This window comes from Chlamydotis macqueenii, chromosome 17 (genome assembly GCF_036417535.1).
Source record: "Chlamydotis macqueenii isolate bChlMac1 chromosome 17, bChlMac1.mat, whole genome shotgun sequence".
NCBI classification, from domain to species: domain Eukaryota; kingdom Metazoa; phylum Chordata; class Aves; order Otidiformes; family Otididae; genus Chlamydotis; species Chlamydotis macqueenii.
Window position 1 is genome coordinate 3,332,201 of NC_141572.1, and position 26,190 is coordinate 3,358,390.

The 26,190-nt window shown below is 39.9% G+C and overlaps 1 long non-coding RNA gene across 2 annotated transcripts; it reads right to left on the bottom strand.

The window, feature by feature from the left end:
• Positions 1-823: 823 nt before the first annotated feature.
• On the bottom strand, positions 824-26,103 carry LOC147598569 (uncharacterized). 2 transcript variants are annotated; one of them, XR_015260414.1, is made up of 7 exons: positions 25,891-26,103; positions 23,674-23,736; positions 21,958-22,166; positions 20,323-20,463; positions 9,134-9,351; positions 6,554-6,897; positions 824-962 (listed from the first exon to the last, which is right to left on the bottom strand). It is a non-coding gene; the product is annotated as an uncharacterized LOC147598569 (long non-coding RNA). The 2 variants fall into 2 exon arrangements; XR_015260415.1 differs by lacking the exon at positions 25,891-26,103 and having other exon boundaries at positions 23,692-24,255.
• Between the last annotated feature and the right edge of the window lie 87 nt (positions 26,104-26,190).

Consider the following 26,190-nt stretch of genomic DNA (forward strand, 5'->3'; position numbering starts at 1 on the left):
CTCCCAGCTACAAACTGGTGTACGGCACTCTGGGGCAACTTGTTATTTGTGTGCCTATGCTGTGAACATTTTCAGGTTTTTTTATAAGTGTCTGCTTTGTGCTGAAGCTGAAACACATTAATTATATAACTTAGTGCAGAAATAGCAGGAAATTCTATTTTTTCTTAAACATCTAGAGGAAATGAAGTTATTTTGAATATTATTCAATGTTGTCTTCAAAAATGTAAATATTCATGAATGAGAATGCACCACAAGAGAAAATCTGGCTGGTTTGGAACCTGGTAGGGATGAGAGAGTTTATGCTGCTGGTTTATTGCCCCAGGCAGCTGTGGCCAAAGCTGCTGCTTCTGCTTGTCTGGTCTACTCCTCAGTGTACCGGCATGCTGGAATTGGTGGGAATTAGACCTCAAATAGAAAGGCAGCAGATTTATCACTGGAGCACTAAATTTTGTTTTTATATGTGAGAACAAATCCAGAGTAAGCTCAGCTAATTAATAACCCAGTCGATGGTGATAGCTCCTATTTAGTCTGATAAATTTGGCCTTAAACAAAAATTGAACTTTTGTTTATACAAGCATATACCACAGGGGAGTAAAACCATTTTCCCCATGAAAAGTTTCAGTCTCAACAGAACAAAAGAATTAAATGTTGAAAAATACCACGTTTAAAAAAAACCTCACAACTTTTTAATGCAAAGCTAAGATTTTCACAAGAAACCTTATACTTTTTGAAAAAAAAAAAAAAGAAAAGTTCTTCAGTCAAAACAAAAAATAAAACCAACTCAAATAGCTTTGATGGAGATGTTCTCCTTACTTACAAGATGTACAGCCTGTTACTGTGTAGTTCCACTGGAATCAGATGAACTCTCGGTATTATATTCTCCATGGAAAGGCACGGATACCGGAGTTTCATAATAAGGAAATTTTTCTTTAATACAGCAGCTGCATCAGAGCCAATTTTACCTGCAAATACATAACACTGGTGCAATTTATCTTGGTTTGAAACAATCCATATGGGTACATCCAGTTTTCATAAAAGGGCATTCAGCAAAGAGTGGTTGCAATGTTATTGCTTCAGTGATGCATAAATATTGAATACCCAAACACAACATTAGCTAATGAAGTTGGAGGTGATTACTGGCCGGAGATAAAGCACACAGCAAGTACGCACGGATTAAGCCTGCCTTCTTACTGCACATACTATGGTTGCTCCCTGAATAGAATGAGGATGTAGGTTTCCAGGAGATAAATCCAGCAATAATTTACACCTGGAATCTAAAAGAAGGCCAAAAAAACCCTAGATGGAACTTCTTAACTTGCAGGGTGCTGCATAGACTGTATGGAACTTAAGCCGAAGCTTTTTCAAAACCAAAATCCCTCCAGTAAAATAGTAGTGAGAACTCCGCTTTTAACTGAAATCATTACTTGGTATATACTAATAGATTCTGTATAATTTATCCTTACAAGGCACAGACAGTAAACCCAAATTCACAAAATGCTGTTTCAAAAGAGAAATTGCACATATATGCATTCCAGAGAGGCACGCACCTCCCGCCATTAGACCAGAGCCAGCAGTAATCCCAGCCAATCTGCCCAAAGCAGAGCCATTAGAAAACATGTTCTACTTACTTAAAATATTTTATTTTCCTACAGGACTGCTGCTTCATAGATATTACTGCACTAACGGTAAAAGAAAAAAAACAGTCCCCAAACCATGTTCCTCCAGTTGTAACCACCTTGTGCTTCACCAGCACAGTGCTTATGTGACTGACTGCATGTTAAGGGTTTTGGAGAACTGACCCGCCCAAAACCCCTTCTTCAAGGCTTCTTTGCAGCCACACATTGTGGACACGCAAGCCCACAAACACAATATCTATAAGATACCGTATGCAGGCTCACGCTGTTTGCTTAATTTTTAAAAAATAAATGATTACTTAAAGTGCTGTCAACAAACTGGAAGGGTCTACCCTGAGGTGAGTGGGCTCGTCAAAGAACATGAAAGAAGCTAGGTCACGGGCAGAGCACACTCGCACTCCTACTTACAGTGGAGCAAAACAGCTGTAAAGAAAAAAAAGACTGACGAGGTAGAAAGCCTATGAAAGACAGCAGCTTTGCGTTCAAAGGAACCCTGTCCCAAATGACTTTAAAAATGCTACGGTAATATATTCATTGATGGATTACACCAGCATACAGTGGTACACATTACTGAATAGTTAGGAAAAACCAACCAGTAGCCTGAGCAAAGAGGTGGGATGGCTCTGCTCTGTGGCACCACAGTCTGAACCAGCTTGCAATTACCGTGAACACATTCTTTCAGTTGTGCTGGCACAATTCGTTGTGGGGCTGCACGGTCAGACTTATCACAGGCTCTGGGTGAAAGATGATTATTAACTCAGTTGCTCAGTTTATAGCCACAAATAACTGTAAAAGCACAACTGAAGGGGTAGAGAGCAGCAGGCACAGAGCTGGGAGCAAGCGGGCAGTGACGCAGACAACAAGGGTCCAGAGCTTCCTAAACTGCCTTCGCTGTCACATAAAACGTGCTGCAGAACTGCGCCTACATCTGCGGTTCCTGTTGTCCTCCATCAGCTTCAGTGATCAGCTCAAGATAGTCTGAGGACAAATTAGAAAAATAACAACTGTTTTATTAAAAAGCTCAGAAGCAAAGGTGAAATCTCCTCTTCATCAAAACCTTCTCCCCTAATGGGATGTTGAATGATCACAGAATTAAATAACAAAAAAGATTTTATCACTTAAGAAATGCTTGCCAGGTGATCAGTGTTGGAGGGCAGGAAATTAATACTCATAACTTCTGATTAGCTTTGTCAGAGGTGTCATGCTCCTCTCCTTTTGCGTGCTTCTCAAAAAATGAAATAGAAAGATGCAGAATGATCACCTGGGCTTTTAATTTTCCAGGGAATGCTTTTCCCTCCATAAACTCATTGTCCTCCCCTCACAGAATGAATGTATCTGTTAAACTAGAACATAAAGTTCTGGAAATCTGTCTGCCTAGCTATTTACATAGACCCAGGTAACTACAGGGCAGTCAGCCTCACCTCTGTGCCTGGCAAGGTCATGGAGCAGATTCTCCTGGAAACCATGCTAAGGCACATGGAGAGCAAGGAGGTGGTTGGTGACTGCCAACATGGCTTCACCAAGGGCAGATCGTGCCTGACCAATTTGGTGGCCTTCTATGACGGGGTGACGGCATCGGTGGACAAGGGACGAGCAACTGACATCATCTACCTGGACTTGTGCAAAGCTTTTGACACTGTCCCGCACGACATCCTTCTCTCTAAACTAGAGAGGCATGGGTTTGATGGACGGACCACTCGGTGGATAAGGAGTTGGCTGGATGGCCGCACTCAGAGAGTGGTGGTCAACGGCTCGATGTCCAGGTGGAGACCGGTCACGAGTGGCGTCCCTCAGGGGTCCATGCTGGGCCCGGCCCTGTTCAACATCTTTGTCGGCGACATGGACAGTGGGATAGAGTGCACCCTCAGCAAGTTCGCCGACGACACCAAGTCGTGTGGTGCCGTCGACTCGCTGGAAGGGAGGGATGCCATCCAGAGGGACCTTGACAAGCTGGAGAGGTGGGCCTGTGCCAACCTCATGAAGTTCAACCAGGCCAAGTGCAAGGTCCTGCACCTGGGTCACGGCAATCCCAGGCACAAATAGAGGCTGGGCGGGGAATGGATTGAGAGCAGCCCTGAGGAGAAGGACTTGGGAGTGCTGGTGGACGAGAAGCTTAACATGAGCCGGCAATGCGCCCTTGCGGCCCAGAAGGCCAACCGCATCCTGGGCTGCATCAAGAGAAGCATGGCCAGCAGGTCGAGAGAGGTGATTCTCCCCCTCTACTCTGCCCTGGTGAGACCCCACCTGGAGTACCGTGTCCAGTTCTGGAGCCCCCAGCACAAGAAGGACATGGACCAGCTGGAGAAGGTCCAGAGGAGGGCCACGAAGATGATAAAAGGGCTGGAGCACCTCTCTTACGAGGACAGGCTGAGAGAGTTGGGGCTGTTCAGCCTGGAGAAGAGGAGGCTCCGAGGAGACCTGATAGCGGTCTTCCAGTACTTCAAGGGGGCCTACAAGAAAGATGGGGAAAGGCTTTTTAGTAGGGCCTGTTGCGATAGGACGAGAGGTAATGGTTTTAAAATAGAGGGGGGTAGATTTAGATTAGAAATTAGGAAAAAATTTTTTACGATGTGAGTTATAGAACACTGGAACAGGTTGCCCAGAAAGGTGGTGGAGGCCCCATCTCTGGAAGCGTTCAAGGCCGGGCTGGATGAGGCTCTGAGCAACCTGATCTAGTCAGGGATGTCCCTGCTCCTTGCAGGGGGGTTGGACTAGACGACCTTTGAAGGTCCCTTCCAACCCTAACCATTCTATGATTCTATGATTCTATGATTTACATGATGGTATACATCAGTGTAAGTTGCTCTCCTGATGTGATGTCTTGGACAGATCCTTTTTGATTTCCTGAAGAGGATTTTGGAACAATCAAAGAGAAAGCAGACAGCCCTCTTTAGTGCACCCCATCATTTACAGTGAGCCTTGCTCGTTATAATGCAGGACTTAACAAGTTTCACTGAGTGCTACATTAATGCCCAGACACAGAGTACATGTTCTGTAAGGCTGACAGTTAATGAGGTAACAATAGGGAGATTACAAAAATGTTTGTCCAAGAAACTGTGAGAAACTCCAAAACACTGGAACCCAGTTATGAGTTATTACGTAATTCAAGTAGACAGTATTTTTCAATTTCTTAAGCAATGAAAATTTAAAATATTTGATAAAGCCTACCTCATCATGTGTCTTATATGTGGTCAACTTAAGGTATGAGTGCATGAATGATTGCGCACTATGACAGCCTGTTTTGGACACATGCCTTAGCAAAATTAGGAGAGGTACATGGCAAAGGAAACATTTGTACCAGTGTTTTTCTGAATAAATGCTTTCATCCTGAGCTTTTTTAAAAACATACATAACTAAAACAAATGTAATAATAACATACATAACTGCCAGCAATTCATGCAATATAATTAAGATATGCATTAAAAATGTCTTCTAAAATCAAAATATCTGCTTATAGGAAATATTAGACTCTCCTTATGACTAATAGGATGGCAATTACCAGGGGAATGATTCACTCATGCTCTAACCCCTGTGAACTGAATGAACTAACCTCTTTTAAGTCAATCAAGTCACACCTAGCTAGGAGAAAAGAGTCCGACCCAAATAATCCATAATTAGACCATCAGCTGCTAACATTATCGATCTCCTGAGATTTGGGGTGGCCTGAGCTGCCCTCATTCTCCAGCTGCAATACAGAGAACAGACTTCATTCTTGAAAGAAAAGAGAAATTTTTAAAAGGCATGTGGAATACTAAATAATGATGTTGGACACCCATCCTCTTGGAAGCACCTTAATTTGTTCAAGTTAATATACAATCAGAAATCAGATTATGACCTTGTAAAGCAGAACAGCAATTATATTATTTCTTATATAACTGGGGGTCTGCTTGCTCCCTTTTATTATATCGCGCAGGAAAATTTGGGTGCTGTTCCAATAGACTTACGTTCTTAACATCAGGTTCAATCTGCCAAAATCACTACACAAAAGTTCAGCTGCAAAGGCATTCTTTACATAAATCCATTTTTAGAAAGCAAAAAAATTAGATCAATACTGAAGTTATAAAAAAATAAATTTATCTATTTTCTCATGTATGAGGTATTTAATGTCTATTGCCTTTTAAGAACATGAGATTCTTGGAATAATTCAAATTGGTACACTCTGTTTCTAGCGCTACTTTTCCAGTGGTTGGTACATAAATGTAGTGGGTTACATATGGCTTTGAAATTTCATAATGATATCTCGTAAAGTAAAAATAAATATTTGAATTCTAGTAGCTTATGACGTGATTAAATTTGAAATGTTACATGCAAAAATTTTACTTTTATTTAGAATATCTTATTCACAGCACAGCTCTGATGACTATTAAATCTGTTTGAAAAACAAAACCTTATTGGTATCAGGTACAAATAAAACCCATCCCTTTCCAAAAACATCTATATTCAGTCCTTTCAAGCACTAGCATACTGAGGATCCTTCGGAAAGATTAGAAGGCCCTCACAATAACTGCAGGGTTTTCTTCCTCATTTCTATGGCATATGTTGTATCAGAAATCACAGTTAAAATAAATTTCATGCTCAAAATTGAAGTATTTTCTCACATTTAACTCAGCCAAAATTCCTGTGATGGTAGAATTAAATTTGGGTTTGTTCTCAAATGGTAAGGAAGCTACAATATGGAACAATTATCATTTTTTTTTACTCCTAACTACAAAGACTCTTACTTTCTCTGAGCATTTATATCATCTTAAGGAGTCATCAGTAGCTGACAAACAAGCCCATGGACTACGCCCAGAATTTCTCCTGAATTTTTCAGAGGAACTTGCGTATGTAGTGATCTAGAAGAAATAATTGATCTTTTTTTTTTGTAAAATGCAATGACTACAGCAGATGGGAAGTGATATTCACTTACAGACACTTACATGTAAGCAGCATCTTGACCTCAGCTGAGACTCTCCTTTTCCCACGACAGACAGAAAGGTGGACTGCTACCTTAGGGCCAGATCAGGCACCGCATCCAAAAATTAAATTCCAAGCTGCTCAGACTCAGACTAGGGAAAAAACAATTTTGTTGATTTCAGTGTCTTTGTCTTCTGCCAATATTTTTATTTCTTGTGGTAAAAATATCCCTGGAGGAAAAGATCCTGCATGTAACTCTTTTTTTCTGTTGAGTCATTTGGTTTTTTTATGTATCCTATGTAGAGGTGTAGTTGTACAAAATGCCTTCTGCATGCAGGAAGAACTCCCCTCTGGACAGATTATCCACCTGAGCATCAAGGAAAGAAATAAATCTGTAGCTGATGATATTTCAAGGGCAAGGAAAACAACTGTTCAGAGGAGAATTATCTGATATGGTTCGTGTTTATTTTTACTTATATCTAGCAATCGGCTCTCCAACAAAAGATGCTTATTTGCAGAAAAGACTGTCTCCTCTTTGGACTGATGCCCAATCTGGAGCGAAGGTGTCACTAAGGACAACAGGTACGTCTTAAGTATGTATTCGCTAATGGAATAGGCACCTGGTGTTGTAAAGGCAATTGCATGTGTCATGTATGCTAACTCATTAAGGATAAATTCTTCTTTTCTTCCCATCATGCTTCTTATCCACTAACTAACATAGGTTAAATCTGCCTTACACTCAGGAGTACGTATTCCAAACCAAGATATTCCATGTGTGGAATTTTAGGATTAATTATGGCCAAATAACTTGTGTAGAGAAGCTCTAGGCTACAGCTCGGTCAATCCATTTTACACATGCTTACTGCCAAGTTAGAGGGCTTTACAATTTCACAAGAAATCTTTTCCTTTCAGGAACTGTTTGGATAAACTTTTCCAATCCTAGTATCCTCTAACGGTGGTCTGAATAACTCCAGGTTGCAAACTCAAGTAAAACAGATTGTAGCAGAGCAGTGAATAGGTTAAGAAGCTGAAAAGACCTGTTACTTTTTGCTGCAACTGAATCACTAAGAAAAATGCAAAAGGGAAAAATCAACTTCCATCTGCCTAAAGCTCAACTCTTTTTTTTTTTTTTTTTGTTATTTCTACTGTAGTGACTTTGTCTTGCAAACTCTTTCATGTAAGACATTAAATAACATCAAGTTACTGGTTTGTCAGCTATGGTGTCCAGTAGTTACTGAATACAAACCTGAGTGTTTGCCTTCTCCAAGTATTTGCCTCAGTAATATCTTTAAACATAATAGTCTCTGCCTGTTGGCTTGTTTTCTCTTGGGGAGGGTGACAGAACATTTTGTGTTCTCTTACCTTCAATAGCAATGAAACAGGAGGAGCTCCACAATGCGAAACCAAATCTACTGCTATTAATACAACATCCCAGCCACAGAGAAGAGATTTGTTTATTTACCAAAGCTAGAGATGCCTCTCTCTGACCTTTCCAGAGCTTGTGTGCTTTAGCTGGGAATAGATTCCTCAGAACTGGGTGCACTTTTAAAAAATATACAGTAAAAAACATACACACACATCCCCGAAACAGAGCCCAGGCTGCATCCCAAATTGCACGAAATGACACACAGCTTTGAACAGTCAGAATAAGTCTAACTAGGGCAGCGTCCATATTCAGTTTTGATTTGTTTGCTAGTGCACAGAGATCAGTCAGCTTTCCAAATCCCACTTGCCTTTCCTACTGCTACTCAGCGACACATTTAGCTGGCTATAACCATACATGGGCCCACTTGCTGTCTGAGACCTAACATCTGTCTGCAGCCTAAGAAACCTGGTATAGATTTTTTTTCTTCCTTGCATAATTTAAAAGTGCTTCAAATTGTAATGTATTTGATTTAAAAAAACAAACAAACAAACAAACCAAAACCAACAACACAGAGATTGTCCTCTTCTGAAATTCACTCTGCTTTACCTGTACTTTAATCCAGTGAAAATCATTACACACACAAATCAAAATATGTTCATATTTTTCACGATTTCTTGTACTTAGTGACCGGTTTGTACAACTTAAAATAATATGTGCAAGAGTTAAATCTTGCATTAGCATAAATGATTTTACCTAGTTTAGCCTCACAGACTCACAATCCATTTTGTTAAGCTGGTACATCTCTGTTACAGAAAGAGCCTCGGAGTGCTTCAAGGCCAGCTTTGGTGATCCCTGTTGAACAATTTTAAATTTAAGTTCCCTAGCTGTCTGCTTGCCAGAAGCAGCTGCCCTGCAACACAGTTGGTGTAAAAGAGTGTGTGCTAGCTCCTCAGCCATCTACTTCTCCAACTCAACATATTAATTCAAACCACCGCTGACTGTGGTACCTGCTCCATGACTGTTTGATATTTTAGTCTAAGCAGACTATTAATGAATTACAGAAGCAGACCTGGGAGTAGGAACTGGAAACCAGGGAAGGAACTGACTCTACATGTCCTGATTGCGAAACAATAATCACTAAACAATATATAAAAGGAAAACAGTAGTTATGCCATCTCCTCCTCCAACAGATTTGCAACAGAAGGCAGCACACAGTCCTAGGAAGACCCAGTCTTACCTGACAGCTGTCAGATAAGCTCTGAGCATGCTTGCTTAACCGAACCCTCCAAAGACCAAGGCTGTAGCTGCATTCTGACATCTCAGTCCGGGTTAAGGCACTGCAGTCGGTTCCCTGCTCCCGCCGTCCCTGCCCCTGTGCAGCCATGCCATCCCTCAGTCATGCTGGCACCAGTGCTCGTGTAGCAGAATTGCAAGCCACGTCACGGATCTGTTCACCTGAAAAGTAATGCAGGGAAAAATAGTTCAGACAGCTTAAGTTGCTTGTTGAACTATGTATTTTTTCAAAGTCTTGTTTTAATTATCATATTATCTATTGTTTGCTAGGGGATACAAATAGGGTCCTGTGGTTTGACAATGGCAATCACCTGTAGAATTAGAAATAAAAGCCAGGAGTCCAAAATAACTGTCTTTTCTCTATAACCATCAGGTAATACTACCTACAAATAAAATCTTCCAAATATTATTCTCAACCATAAGGCAGCGTGGAAGGCCAAAAAACTGTCTTTCATTACTTTAGAAACTACTTCACACTTTCGAAGGATCTGGTTTAGCAGTGATGCATCCCCTCATCCCTGACCAACTTCACACTTCATTTTTTTTATCCAAACCTAAGTAACAAGCTTTGGGGACCTTGTCTGTGTTCCTTCCTACTCAAGTCTGTTCCCATCTGCCTGATCCCCTCGATGACTTTAGAACACTTCTTTTGTGTCACCAGAACTACTGCTGCCTCCCAGTCAAACTTCCCACACTGGTCTCTAAAACCTCACTCCTTGCTTTGGCATGTGCAGTTTCTGTACCTGCAAGTGCATGAATAAGGGTTTGTTTGTATGCCCAAAATTTACTATGGCCATTTTAATAATTTGAGTTCAGGCGGAGAACTCTGTCCACATAGCAAAGCTCTGTCTCCATGGAAAACTGCCAAAAAGCATCTAATCCTGGTAATTAGAGAAAGGTTTCGTGAGGAACCTGTGGAAAGAGGTCTCTCACCCCGCCTGATTCACAGCTGGGGTTTCTCCCTGGCAGTTGAGACCGGTGATGTGAGAGGTTAGTCGAGAGTGGGAGCAGATTCCTGTGGGGCTTCACCAGCCAAATTCCTATCTAGCAAAAGGTTGCTACAGCAACTCTGAGCCTCCTGAGATACAGAAATTATTGTAATGGCTGCTGAAATGCCTCCCTACTGCTCTGAGATAGGATAAGGAAAATCCTTCTCTTTGATACGGAACAGTTACCCACTGCCACACGTTTTACATCAGCTCTGTACAAGCACCAGGTTTTCTGAACTTGCTCAGGAAGTGATGGCTACCTTTCCCCACAAAGCAAGATGCAGTTCCTCACTTGCGTATAATGCAAACATAGAAATAATAAACCTGAACACCACACAACGAGGACTAGAGTTCCAACACTTTTTTTCCCATGGAGACAGTAAGAGAAAAAACAAATCATATGACAAAAGTTAATATACTCCTGACTGGGCTAAACAGAATATAGAAACATGTACAAAGCCAAAATATGTATTTTCCAGACAAGAGTTTGTGGTTTTCAAAAACCACATAGATACGAAAAAACATAAACAAAGCAAAACAGGACAAACCCCCTCATAGCTTCTCAATGACTGTCCAGTAGTTTTTCTGGCTGCCTCCAGCCTGCACATGTTTTCCGCTGGCATTTGGCCTGCTCACAGGTCATTCAGTCCACTGCACTATGTAATAAATGGAAGACAGAGATGATGCTTTCGACAGAACGGTAACATTTGTGACCTAAACAGGTCCTGAATCTAGAACAGGGTGGACTGAGGCCATAGAAAGAGCAAGTATCAGCATACATTGTAAGTGCAAAAACATTCTCAAAATTGCTGCCATTTTCCTCCCTTTCACTTTTGAGCAACCCAGTTTGCTCTAGAAGCCAAAGGTGAAAGCAGCAGAACCAACTACTTGAAGTAGTACCTATGCTTAATTGAAATAACTGATGACTTTTAAAATTATTTCTTTAAAAAAGAAGTCACAACTTTTGTACAGCTACTCAGTTTAAACCTGAGCGTTGCATTTTGGCCACAACAAAAAGGACCAAATTCCTCTGGGTATAAATCCAGTAAAATCGACACAGTTACCCCCCGGCTGAATTTGGCCCAACACGCCTAGAACATCCTTTGAGGTTGTTCAGTTCAAAATATGGCACTAATCCAATCTCCTGCAGTTGCCAAATGCTGTAATGTTGGTGTCAGCATGCAGCATTTTAGATTTTTTGACACAAGCTTGGTCTCTTGTTAATAGAGTATTTCACCGGTTTCGCACCTTTCGCCAGGTCTGTGACCTTTTGGATTGACTCTGAACAGCCTGAGAACAAACTATGCTTTCAGTATGTCAAAATATCTTCCTCAAGTCAGGGAAAATTTTTTTACTTCCCTCAGCTTAGTGTCTCCTGTGAAGATGATTCTCAGAGATCAAGAAAAGCATATAATGTTGAAAATAAAACATTCATTAACTAAGGATTTCCTGGATTTTTCTGCTTTCTTATTTATACTATGTCCTGGACCTTGCAAAATCACTGTTTAACTTCCAGCATTATTTATGGAAGCCAGCCTGTTGTTGTTTCCAGATCTTACATAGAACTTTCAGTTTGCAGTTTCAGTACCAGGTGCATAGTCCTGGCTTAAACTAATCAACATACAGTAAGTACTTAACCCTTTCACGGCCTGTCTGAATCGTCACAGGTAGGATCTTTTCCTACTTCTAAGCTAACTCATTAGAGACAGATTCCTGATTCCCGAAAGCTCTTCTTCTATGACAACTTAGAATTTGGGACTGCACAGCCTTTTCAGTGCAGCAGAGGTGAATATTAGTTTTGGAGCATTTCTATTGTGCACAGAGAGAGTTGTCTCAAAGACTAAATACCTAAGCATGGAAACAGATTTTAAGAAATGAACAATTTTTATGAGGCTCTGCATGCTGCCACTATTGATCAACACTCTTCAATCCACAAAAGAAAGAAGTAGTCAAGGAATAATGATTTAGCACACTGGATTCAACTTCTGGGCTGTCAGTGTGACTACTCTGACTTACACAACCACGGTGAAAAACCAGCCTAAAGTGTAACCCTCCTCAGCATATGGGCCCTGGATTCGCACGCTGTAGCATCCTGTGCTGCCACTCACAGCTGCATAAACTAAGTGCAAAGTAGTTTTAAAATGTTAGCAAATCCGAAATCAACATTTTACATTCATTTTGCATGAGTAGAAATGGCCACACATATGGTACAATGCAGTACAGAACCAGGCTGATTGAGTTTACGTGACTGCTGTCTAAGCAAGGTTGTTAACGGTTGCACAACACAGAGCACTAATGAACAGAAAAGGATGAGAGAGAGCAATAATAAGTGACTTATTTAAAACTCTGCTCAGGTGCTCCGTAACCTTACAGTCCTCTTGTCTGACACCTGTAGCTTTATTCAAACGACAGAAGACACACGGTGTCATTGCTCAGACTTCAACATCACGCCAGCGTCAGCCTCAGCCACGCGGGAGTCTGCTAGGGTGACAGATAAAGGTTACAACCTGATGATGACCCATCTGGACGTCAGTAAGATGGAATATCATCGTTTTCAAATGCTTTTTTGAAAACCTGGGGAAATACATTTCCAAAGTCATTATTTAAAAGAGAAAGTATTAAGACTGCAAAATCAAACACCCACTGAAATTAGATAATTTCAGGGTTAGAAAAAGAAGCCAGGAATCATGTAATTAACGATTACTTTAGGGCATATACATGGAAAGGCAACATTTATTTTGGCATTTTCCAACTTCACTGTGCTTGCAAATTATTCATATTTTGGCAAAGATTTCATATATGTAAAATGTATATATTATATATAGAACTGAATTAATCTCTGATACATTTTTGCCTCATAAATATAGTTTCCTGTTCCCATGCTAGAATCTACAGTATTAACATATTCAGATGCCAGTTGCTGGATTTATTCACTTCTTGATAATCCAAAGGCTCAGCCTCTCCAAATTTCAGTCTTATCTAGCATTTTTTCTAAGCCACCCAGATAAATTATCTCAATGTCCTGTGGTAAAGTGATTCTCTTGTCCAGTGTCTCTGGATTGCTCCAATTTTTTTTTTTTTTTTGCTTCATCTGCCACACAAGTATGAGCTCAACCGTCAAGATTGACGGGCAGAAAAATCTTCTGTATTTCACTAATTTAATTTTTCAAAAATATGTAATGCTGTACCAAGAATTTCTAAATAAAAGAAGTAGCTTTTAAAACACTGCTTTAGCAAGAGCATGGCCAATTTATTTCAGTGTGCAACAAGTCACATAAAGAAAGACCAACACAGTGAATCTGAAAATAATCTTCATGTAGAATTAGAAAACTGGAAGAAAGACTGGAGAAGGAGACCCACTAATTCATCTTCTTGCAAATCATATAAGAATGTGGCATATTCATTTACACTTGAACAAATTATTTCATTCTCCAGAAGAAAGCAAAAAGTTTACTGTATTTTTTCCCATCAATTTTTGAAAAATCCTTTGAGTTAATAAATTATAAAAGAAAAAATAACATATTTAACTTTTATTGCATTCAAATTTTGAATTATACACATGGTTCATTTTCATTCATGTCCTTTTTCTGTTATATAAATGTTCTGCAAAAGCAGCAAAGCTGCTCTTTCTTGCTCTGTTACTGTTCAATATCTCAAAGCCCTTTAGGTGTAAGTAAATTTCTCTGCATATTACGCAAACTAAGGCACACAGTCAGACATTGAGGCTTCGGTAAAATCTGAGAGCAGAGCACAGACCCTTCGCTATTCCATCTGCATACCCATTCCTTAACCTTCTTCCTTCTTTCCCGTGTATGCATACTTCCAGGAAAAAAAAAAAAGGCAAGCAATGTACTAAGCATCCTCTGACATGCCTAGAGAACCAGCGTGTCCACAGACCACAGAAAACGTATATTCAAGATGCCAGCGCTGACCGTGTTAGGATCAGGAAATCCTGATCGCCTCCATTGAGAGATAATTGTGTACATTTGCTGTTTGTTACTCAAATACCACTTCCTTATGATAATATGCATTACTTAATCTGCAAAGGTCAATGAATTACTCCTTAGTTCCTTCCAAATGCCTGCGCATTGAACTTTGCCATTTTTAATACAGATTTCTCGGCAAAGAACTGGTGGCACAGGTTTGAGGTTTAGAATGCCTCTCAACCTGAAAACACCTTTCATCGCAACGTATTGCTAACACTACCCATACAGCTTTAGATCTATGAGACCGCAGCAGAGGCCTCCCTGTAGTGTTCACTCACAATTCGCACAGAACCTAGGACAAGGTAAGCACATGAGGAGTTCAGTTACTGACTTTTTTTTAATCCTCTTGCAATGTAAATGATTAACCGATGTACTGAACTTGAAACACAAATGCAAATGAGGAGAACTGAGATACGCTTTCATCTGAAGTGTGACCATGGTTAACAGCAGTTTGGATGAGCAACTTACTCTGCATCCTCAATTGCATCACTTAAAAAAAGAGGACCTAAGGCGGATATATCGCAGGTCAACAGCCTGCCGAAAGTGCATAAATGCACAGAGAATGGTATGAATGAACACAGTCCTAATCCTGTGAGCTAAACCGCACAGCTGCTGACTCCCTTTTCACCCATGTGGTGCTCCGCTGAAACCAGGCATGTTTGTCTGGATACTCAACACAGCGTACAGGTTTGGGGGCTATATTCCGAACCAGTGCAGATAGTTTGAATAGCATTAGAAATCTCCATGCAGAACCAGGACAGCAGGGTTTAACTTAGCAGGTAGTGGAATGCACAAGCACAGCACAGAGACAAGACTGGGGAATTAGGCTGCTGGCAAGGAGCAGCTGAAAGCTGATTGAACACAACAGATTGGGCTTTCATACTGGACAGATAGGCAGCAGCTATTTAAATGGAGCATTAACAGTTTTGCTCTTAATTATTTCCAAACCTTCCAGCTAATGAAAACTCTGTACGACATTTATTTTGGCCTCAGTTAATTATTTGCTGTTTCTGCATGAATCCAGTGAGAAGAAAGCCGAATGGTTTGTTGAGAATTTCTGCCTATCTCAAATAATTCTTGTAAGTGCTTGGCTTCTCTCTCCAAACAGCTGTCATGTAAGTAACTGAATATATACCTCACAAAAATGTTCACTTTCTCCATTTCAAGTGGAATTTCTTTCTGAAATGACATTGCCCTGCAAGACAACAAATGGTCATCGGTCTGGCCCAGTGGCAGGTGGGAGGCCATGAAACACCAGAGCTAAAAGTGGAAACTTTATGCCTTCAGAAAAGGGAGATTCCTATCTTGCCATTTAGGTATCATTTACTTTTTGGTCTGGGAGGATCTGAGATTGTGGCATTTCTATGTATAGTACAGCTTCTTCTAGGAGTTTCTGAAAGTATATTACAAGTTTTATCTCAGATACTTAGATAGTCAGTCATGTGAAAGACACCACAGCTGGTTTACACCTCAAAGAATAAACAATTACTAATAAAAATGTCAAACCTCTCCCAAACATCTCTGAAATAGGAGAATGACTTTCCAAAATATGTTTCAGCAGACTGTTTTAATGCAGCTGCTTCCAAAGTGAGTGCTTGAGCTTTGTTTTCATATCTGTATTTTCTATATATCCTCCTTGATACTCTCTTTGCATAAAGTACCTGGCATCTCTCATCAATACTAACCCGATACGGACCCAGGACAGACATACAATAACACTAGTGACAAATGGGACAGAATGTACTATATGACATTTATTCAGCCTGTGAGAGGACAGGCGCATAAAGCTTACAGCAGTGTAAAGTAAAAAAGGTTCATGTAGACAACACATGATCTAGCACAGAGACTGCTGACTGGCACAAAGCCAACCCATCAGAAAATCTGATACATATTTTTTACTGTCACGGGGAATTTATAGCCTGAGATTTTTACACTCTCTTCATTAAAAACCCTGTCAGTGGCTGCTTTTTATTTCATCCTACTCAGGAAAGGAAAAATGCCCTCTCACCAAACTGAAGTGAGAATGAATTTAACTGAGCCTCTTTCCTAATCAGCATAATTGAATTGATTCTTCTTTGAGCCAAAACAGAAAAAAAAGTAAACTACTAGTACTGCTTCAGTTTATCATGGTCTCCAGGCCTCTCTTCTGAATGATTCAGAAGGAATTAAAACGCACAGAAAGAGTAACAAACAACAATCTTGTATGTGTCATCCAGGATGAAACAAAAGGATTAACTGGAAAGTCATGGTTTCAGGTGGCGATCACAGCTTTTCACGCAAAAGCTGTAAATGTATAGGAGATAATGAATTTAATCCAAAAGTTGGACATAGCACTTAGCAACAGCTGAGATGAGTTGCACACACCCCTAGCCACAGGCAAAGATACGGGTCTTTCTCATCAGCCAAGATGTCTGTACAGAAAGAAGAGGGAGAGAAGCAACGTAAGAAGTTCATGGCTCCAGCACATCATATTCAGCACAAAATGGCTATGAAATGCCCAATTTTAATATTTTGAGGCCTCAACAGGTGTCACAATGTAGAATCACCCTGAACTTTTCACAACATACAAGGATATTGAATTCTCCAAGTTTTCTTATGGATGATGATCATCCACAGGCTTTGACAGAACACCTGCCAGATTACCATGGCTCGGTGAGTGTGGAAAAAAGTGGTGCTTGCCTTTAAAGGTCACTTTAAGCCGTGGAGATCTTCCAGCTTTGCAGAGCAGCACGGAGTTCTGCACAGCAAATATGAATTAGCAAATCTGCTTGTCCCTTCCTACAGTTGTCAGAAACAGGTGCTACATGAATACAGATCAGAAGGAATTCATGTCTTTACCATTCTCAATGAGATTTTCATGTGTCTTTCTTCTTGGTCTTTTTTACGACATCTGAAATGTGAAAACTTTTGTATGTGCAAGGTAATCAAGTTTACATTTGGGAATGGTATATTAATTCAACATACTGCCCTGAGGCTTAGGCCTGAAGGAATTTCAACTGTGCAGAGATAGAATATGCGAAGATGGAAATACGAGGAACATGGTGACATTTCTAACTGTGAGAATAGATGGGCATTACTGGATTGATAAAAATAGCATGGGGAGGTAGAGGTGCATGTAAAATGCTATGATTTGGAACAACAGTGCTTCACACTCCTTTTGCACAGGTAAAAGAGCTACACAAGCATTGTTCTAGTGCAGTGCTGCCATAAACTCCTCAGACGAAGGCAGCACCAACCAGTACAGCTGAGCCAATGTGGGGCAGCAAGAATGCTTGCTGTATTCTTTCAGTGGCTACTGCAAAATTTCTTGCTGCCGCACCTATATTATTCCTGGAGTACCTGGTCTCCTCCTCCACCTCCTGCATGGATGACTGAAGCTACAACCTGGCCCTAATTTTGCAGCTAGTCTAAACAAGTACAGTAAACAGTCCAAAGCATTCCTGGCACAGTGCAGCAGACATGAGCAAGAATTCCTTTAGCAGCTGTTATGCAAAAGAGACAGAATATATTTATGTTATGAATTCTGGATAAAAGTTATGAACTCCAGATAGACAGTTTGTACTGCACCTTCCAGTTCAGCTACAGATGTGAAACAGATTCTTGAATTTGAAGTCAGAACAAGGTAGGACAATGCCTGCTGATGCTTTTGCTTTCTGTTTGCAGATACTGGAAAAGAATATCTGTTTTTTCCACAGTGGAGTGAGTTTCAATCCAAGCTTCATTTCAGTACTCCACTGAAGGCAAAATTACACAAATGTGTACAAAAAGCACAATTTGGTACTGTATGTTTTTCCCATTTTCTGTGCTACAAACAAGAAAATTACATTATTTCATTTTTCATTTTATTTAATCATCCTCTCACACCTCACATTTATCTGTTTGTCTGCATATCACTATATTGTCTTTGAATGTTGCTGCTAAATGGCATTATTTTTATTGCACAAATAGGGCACAGAGAGACAAAATGCTTATCCACATGGGCCAGTGTTAGAACTGTGGTTTTTTAAATTCTAATCCACTGTTCATTAACAGAAAAATCAGAATCTTCATCTACTATGCACTTGAATTTCAAATATTATTTTGCCCAGTTCAAAGATACTGTATTATGTCTCCAGCTGGCTTTTTCTTAGAGCTGTACAGCTGGAGTACAAAAGTGTTCTGAAATGTCCCAACTGAATTTCAAATGAATATCAGAAATAGGCAGGGATATACATGATACATGCAGAATGTGTATCTAGGGAAATCACAGAAGATCTAGTTTCCACTAGTTGGTTATACATAAATTATTTAGGCAATCTCAGTAAGCCTGTTGGTTAGCTGGAGGCAAAGATATCTATTTTAGGTGTACTTAGGGTCAGGATTAACTCATGAAACTTGGATGGCTTTGCCCATGAAAACAGCTAGAATCATTTCAGCAACCTCATTCAAAAACTAGGTAGTCTCCTTTTTTTAGCACATTTTAAAATTTTTAATTATTTTTTTTTTTTTTTTAGTTTTCCTTAGGAAAGAGGACAAGATTTTTGAAAATCATGTGATAAACGTCTTACAAAACTATACTAGAAACTATTTAGGGTGACTGGAGAAGAAACAGGACTGAGAGCCAGGAGACTATTTCTATTTCTAGCTCTGCCATAGACTGTGTGACTATGACTTTGAACCTCAGCTCCCATTTTTGTGAAATGGGGAAGATAATACTTACTGTTCTCTCAGGGATATTGTATAATATAATTTTCATTAAGGTTTATGAAATGCCTGAGATCCTTGATTAGAAGAAGTTGCAAATGCAAATTATTAATCAAGTAATAGTAATCACAGTATCAGCACAGCTACTACTACTAATAATAATGTTTGTTAATGCTATTACTGTTAAATTATAAGCTCGATAACATTGTTCTCATAAAAAGCCCAACCTGCACACAGCAGGAAGATCATTGTAGCGCACTTCTAGGAACAAGAATGCTGCCGGCATAATTTCAACATGGGAGTGGAAAAGAATTCTTGAAGTTCTCCATCTGAGCAACTGTAGGTGGTAAAAATTAGTATCTTTTCAATAATGCATTGTGACATAGGAGCAGAAGCAGCTTTAAAAGCGTAACAATATTTTAAAAATATTACTCAGGGGAGGTTTTCTTTTTCTAAGAGAACTGAGGGGAAAAAAAATCCAAACCACCCAGGAGTTAAATAATCTTTTAGAAACCCAGAACCTTGAAACAGAACAAGTATTGTAGGTCAGGATAATTTGAGTTCACATTCAACACCATTGACAAATAAGAAATCTATGTATAAACAACAGAGAAAAACAGATCTCTTATACTGAAAACCTTGAGTTCTGACAGTTTGCTCGTAAGAATTTTTATTCTGTGACCAAAAACTACCATGGGTAATTTGGGAGGTTAAAGCACCTTTGAAAATCTATCATTATTGTGAAATACCTATATAGACTGTATTGAATGGTAGACATGAGGCGAGGAAAGAGAAACACAGAAGATCAATATAGCATTTATTCCACTAAATGTGTTCAGCTTTGGTTAGCGTCACCCTAGTAGAGAACAAAGGCAGTCCAGTAGTTTCTCTTTTCCTCCTGAAGAGCCATGTTAGGAAGCAGGTGTGAAGACCTTAAGAAAGGTAGGGGAAGGTGACAAACACAGTGTAACTGCACCCACTACTCTTACCACAGAAATATTGCCTTTTAAAAAACAAAACCCATGTGGAGTGCGGGTTACACAGATTTCTGATGGTTCAGACTGGAAGATTTTAACTGGTAAAGCAAACAGCATTTGGTTTCAATCCCTCATTTTATCTTATTTCATTAGAGAGGAAAAAATTAAACATAAAGGAATTTTACATTAAATTGAATTTTTGAAATTTTATTTTATACACCACATAATGAATAAAATAGCTTGTTTGATGATATACAATAATTTTATCAATGTCTGAAAATTAAAGTGTGTTACTTCACTATGTTACTAATAACTATCTATGACTTTGGAGGAAATCCTCCACAAGAAACACAGAATCCTCAGCTTGTGTCACACCACAAAATGTCACAAATCTAATAAAAGTAGTAGTCATGTGCCATTAGTCCCAAAAAATGGCTGAGAATGAAGTAATCTCCATGACTAAGAAAAGCTTTTGAATCTTACATTATTGCTACTCACCTACATGGAGTGCATCTCAATGTCTTCCTTTCAATCTTGAAAAGTCAGAAAGAGTGCAACTTTTCATCGTGATTCAGTAAATATATGAAATGACAGACACCCGTTGCATGGTGGAACTGTTCATGGTACAGTACTGTAACACTGAAAAAAAGGAAATATATACCGTTTATACCACCCTGATTACAGCCTCTGATAGGGTCAAGAGGTAAAAGAAAAAAAAAGTTTTAAACCCAAGTAATTCAGATGGTTCACTGAAGAGTCTTACTGTACAAAGCCTGAGTGAATAGAAGACTTAAAGATAAAAAATGGGCATCACTGAGCTACATTCTGGCTGTCACTGCTGCTCTCAGATTAATATAAAGATCAATATGTACAGACTAATACACATATGAAAAGTGTAGCTGTTTGCATACTTTTCTTGGACATCCTTTCCTTCATCCACCCTGTCACAGACAGGACCATGCAAAGCACTGAGGATGAGTACAATCCACTCTGTTTTGCTTTCAGTGTACAAGACTTTGGTTCTGTGCCCATAAATATCTAGGAAGCAGGAAAGGAATTTGAATTTATAGTGCCCTTAGAGAGGAATACAATAGTACTATTAATCTACAGTAATTATTGCCCTACCTTGTAGCTGGTAGTTTCTAGGACTTGTCATTAGTCTGCTTAATGCCAGGCTAGCTCACCTGAACCTGACCAATATAAAATAGTGTGCATTACATCTTGAAGAGAGTGCAAGGTAAACTCTAAATGGCATTTTCTGTTTCTAACATACTCAAGAATCACAAAAAGAAACCAATCAAAATAACTGAAGTTTTAACACTGTAAGAAACGAGGCTCTGTTGTGTGTTCATGTGTCCAAGGTTGAATTGCCACTCTTCTCCTGAATGCCAGAGACCACGAACTGATAGCTTCAAAACTAAAGCAACTTCTTTGCTCAGGAAGTGGTGGCCCATGTCCTAGAGCAAAGTAACTCAACTTTCATTGCACTATTACGTTCTACAGGTAAGTGCGAGTATGATCACAGCTATGACATGCCAGTTAGCTATCAACTTGTTACAGATATAAAATGTAGGGCAATTTTATAACACTTTACAAACAACAAACTCTGACATTTTAGAAATACTGTGCGTGGCCACACAGCCCCCCTACAAGCTTGGTAGCACCCCTAGCCCCTTCTACAGAAAGCAAAATTGAGATCCAGAAGCACACAAGGGATATTTACACAGGGAAAAAATGGAAGCTAGTTGCCAAATTAATCAGAATTAGACCTTAATTAGATGGAAAATTCAGGTCAGGATGAGGTAAGAATTCAAATCTCGTGGGCACCAATCACTGCTTTATTTCTAAAGTTGTGCATTTTTAAGACAGCAGTCAAGCTGATTTCCCTTTAAGAGAAATTACTTGTCCATTAAATAAGGACAAATTCTTTTTTCAGATATGCATGATGGATCTGGTTCTGATATAATGTTGCTCTCTCTCATACTTCTAGATCTCCTTTTGACATCAGCATTAGAATAGACAGATTTTTCCAAACAGGGAAATGGATATTATTGTGGCAAATAGTCTAACAGAGTCTTCGGAGACAAACCGAGTGACTATCAACAGGACACAGAAATAAAGGAAGAAATTTACCAAGCCAAACTGTGACCTCTTACAGTTACTGTCACTGAGATTAGAATCTGTCTCGCTGTCTCTTTTTCACTACGAAGGCAGCAAGCAGCTGCTTTGTGCAGGAGCAGTGATCCAGTTCTAGAAATCTCCCAGCAGCAACACTATTCACAGTCTCTTGGTCTTGGTGGAAGTAAAATTCTACCTGCTGCTGATACAGGAACTCATATTGCCTAGGAATAAAAATTATTCAGAATAAACTCAGATTATCTTAATTATCAAAATTCAAACTCATATTTTATTCCTGATTTTTCTACTGGGTTTGTGTAACTGTTTTATCTCAGTAGTTTTTGCATTTTGCTGTTTAAGCTATAAGCTTCTTAAAGGGAGAGAGAGGGAAAAAAAAACCCCTTGACATAATACCATGAAATCAAAGAGCAAGCTGATTGGAAAAAAACCAGTTACTATATTTAAACTGAATTATTCTATGACAGAACTGCAGTTTAAAAACCTTTCCACTTTGATACAGCACTTCTGCAGTATTTCAATATGTCTTAGTAGATTTCAAGTGACTGAAACATTTTAATAACCATAATTTAAGAGGAATAAAATAGTACCGTAGGAGGAAGAAACAATGGCCCTATTTGTCACTCATGAAGACTTGCATTTTAAATCAGCTGGGGTAACAAGAGCAATGAGTTTGGTGGTCTCAACCTAAGCCCCATTAGGCAATTAGCCAGTCTGCAAAAATCATGACATAATTTGGCACAGTTAAGCAGAATGGAGACCTTTGTGTGTGTCCACTGAAAGAGATCCAGGCCCGAAATAGGAAGGCTATTGCAGGTCAGCATTCAGGTGTATTGGCTCAACAAACTGGCATTCAGTGTAGTGCCCTTCTGCGCTATGTTTAGCTCCAGTAAAAACTATTAATCTTCTTTGAAAACTGAGCTACAAAGATATAGGTTTGTGTACAGCAAAACACAACTCACACTATGACCAGTAACTCTACTGTGAATCTACTTTGCAGCAATAGGAGTGACTTAATGTTACTGCAATTTGAAGGAAAGCATCCTGCAGTCCTCTCTCAGGCCAAACTCCCATTTACTTCAATTAGTAAGCATTACAGGAACCATTTTAATGCTGCTGCATGATGTGTTGGCTGCTTCTTCTAATATATTACAGTGAAAAAACATAGTAGGCCAAATGTATGAACGGTATACTTCCATTATGTGAGTGGAATTTCAACAAGGCCAAAGCTGTCCCATTTTATCGTGTTTCTTTCCAAGGTGCCGCTGTAAGGGGTGCCACTCTAAAAACAAACTGCAACTTCACTCTGCAGCAGCAAAATAAATTGTGTTTCCTTCTTCCTTAAAGATGGAGGATGCAAAGCTAGCTGCACTTGCTGGAAGTATTAATTGCCTGGAAGCTTTCATGGGCTCACACCGCTTAAGGCAGAGCTGAGGCACCGCCATTCTGATTTGGGGCAAAATATCCACCTTCTTTAAGAGAGAAGACAAATTTCATAGGAAACTTTATGAATCCTTCCATAGCGATGGGAAATAACACTGATTTAAATTCACAATTCTAAATTTGTACGATATCAAGTGATGCCAAAATTAGCAGGTACTGCTTCTGCTGCAGTATCTACATGGGTATTTGTGGTTCATTCTGCGCTACGCTGTCTAGACCAAGCATTGTATCTGCAAATGCTTTTCAAATGCGCAGCTGTCAGATCTTTACTGATTTGAAGGGCATCACCTGCAAAGAAAGCCTCACTGGTCAGCTAGCATCAGTCTTGCACATCTGTGAAAAGACAGGGAAGCAATCATGAAGGAAATTCAGAGTTTCTTCTGCTCTGGAAGAGAAAGACCAGTAGAACAGCCCTTAACTGAGCCATTCTTCTCTCACAATTCACTGAGCCATACAGAATACAGGACAGAAATAAACACAGGCAGAGGACTATGCTTTCAGATTCTTTCTAGATTTTATGTAGGGTCTACACTCAAAAGATGGGAAAAAAGGGGAAAGAATCACGTCCTCTATTCTTAGTGGATGAGAGAGAAACAATGGAAGTGGAGCTGTCAAACTGTAGCTGAACTAGTGAATCCCAGAGAATACCAAGAGTTCCCCAGGATTCGCTAGAATGCAAACTCTGTTCGCCTTCCTAGCAGCATTTCCGCCTGTTAACAAGTTAGACTGAAAGGACACCATATCTACTTTATTATACACCCTGCCAAGCTCTAATTGCACATGCCATGGTTCTGGTATGCTTAAAATAATTTTTCATAAGCCTTTTTGGAAATAGGCACAAAAAGGAAGCCAACGATGACACACGAAGTATTTCACAGGGAGAAATAACGACGAAATATGACCAGGTTTCTTTCTAATACCATTTATTTCTAATACTGGTATTAGAAGTTGCTACTGGTGCTTAATTGTATTGCTCTTTTATAACATTTAAAATCTTTAAAATAGTAAGAAAATGAAATGCAGGACTTTCAGGTCCTTTACAGGTGTTCTTGTATATGAAGGCTAGTAAAACATGCTTGGGTGCAAAACCCACTGCTGTGGTAAATGTATTTTTACAAAAAGCTCACATACAATACATGCTGTGTTAACGTGGTAGAAGGTGTGAAACTACTCATGTGCATGTACTGTGCTGTCAGGTAGTGAAATATGTTAACTCACGTAGCTGGGGTTATTGTGTATGTGACGATTGTAGAAATTACACTTTTTTAAAAGTTGCCCATGAAAATAATACAGGGACTGACATTGACTCTATCATGCAGAGGTATCTGAAGATAGAGGTGCATATGTAAACTCTTATGTGTCAATGATACTAAAAACCTAGGTTTAGGTTAGCTGGGCCTGTGACAGGCATCGATCAGTGGTTTGTTGGCATTGCGTGCCTATTTTTGAAGACGTATTGTTTTGTAAGAATATTAATTTCAGATGCATGTGCACCTTGTGACTTTCAATTATGTTTGGGGGATGATGGGATCATGTGTTCACACAATATCAAGAAAAGTATTAAAACTGGTTAGGAGATGTACAGTAAACTATATGAACTATATACCACTGTCATGCTGACATTCCTTACCTCTTTAACAGTTGGGGTATGTCCATATACATGCAGTGTGGGATAGTGGTATGAGAAGCAACATACCTGGTTGGGAGCAACTTTTGGCCATGCTGATTAGTCCTGCTGATAAGTACGACAAAATTAATACGGGCAAGGGATGGAATAAGTAATTCCCAGACTACTACTAGGTCATCAGATCTAACTCATGATATTTTCATTCAAAACTGCCCTGCAAAGTGCAGGCATGCTGTCAAGTTATCCTTGTCTGGACATGGGCTAGTTTCACAGGAATCTCTTCTAGGGCAGTTGTACTTTTGCCAGAAAGGATACAGGGCCACACATACCCTAGAACATCGTAATTTTATATTGGCTGTCCCCTCTCCTTTCTCCTTTTGCTAAGAGAGAGGTAAGACTCAGATATTTTGTTTCCAAATCAGACATACCGTTTCTTATAGCGTGGTACTGTGGGTGGCTTGTAGCGGTGACGGATACGCAGATTGTATGTAGGATCTGCATTTATGTAAGCCATACATGTAGAGATTAACTGTTATATTTGCACACACGCATACAAGAACATTGCTTAGCACTAAGTGTTTTTAATGGAGGGTATTTGTATTGTGTACTGAATTGCTTGCAGTGTTGTGTATGCATTGCAGATGTCATTAATGCCAGTTGGTGCTGATCTTTCTCAGTTGGTATTGTGTTCACTGAATTTTCTGTGAATTATTTGGTGGAATGGCTAAATCAGTCAGTTCTCTGTGTTCTATATTGGTTTGTGAGTCTGTGTCAGTTATCGAGATACCGTGCCGAGGAAAGCTGGTATCTCACACCACACACGCTGCTGAAATCACACAGTCCAGTTTATACCTCCTTACGTTATCTCTGTGCAAGCCAGGGCTGAGTGTGCGTGTCACTGCCATGCTGGCGGGGCAGCGGGCGACGGCTGCAACGGGAATTCGGGAAGTCGTGCAGAAGACACCGCTCGGTGTCAGCGCAGGCCTCGGCGCAGGGGCAGGACCTCTGGAGAACGATTCAGTGTTAGCACGGAGGCGCACAGCCCTCACTTCTCGCACCCTGGGCGCCCTGGATGAGGCTCCTGTCGCGACAGAACGGAGGGCAGCTCCCGGAGGCAGGCTGTCACCCCTGTCACGATATGCGCCGAGGCGCCTATTGCG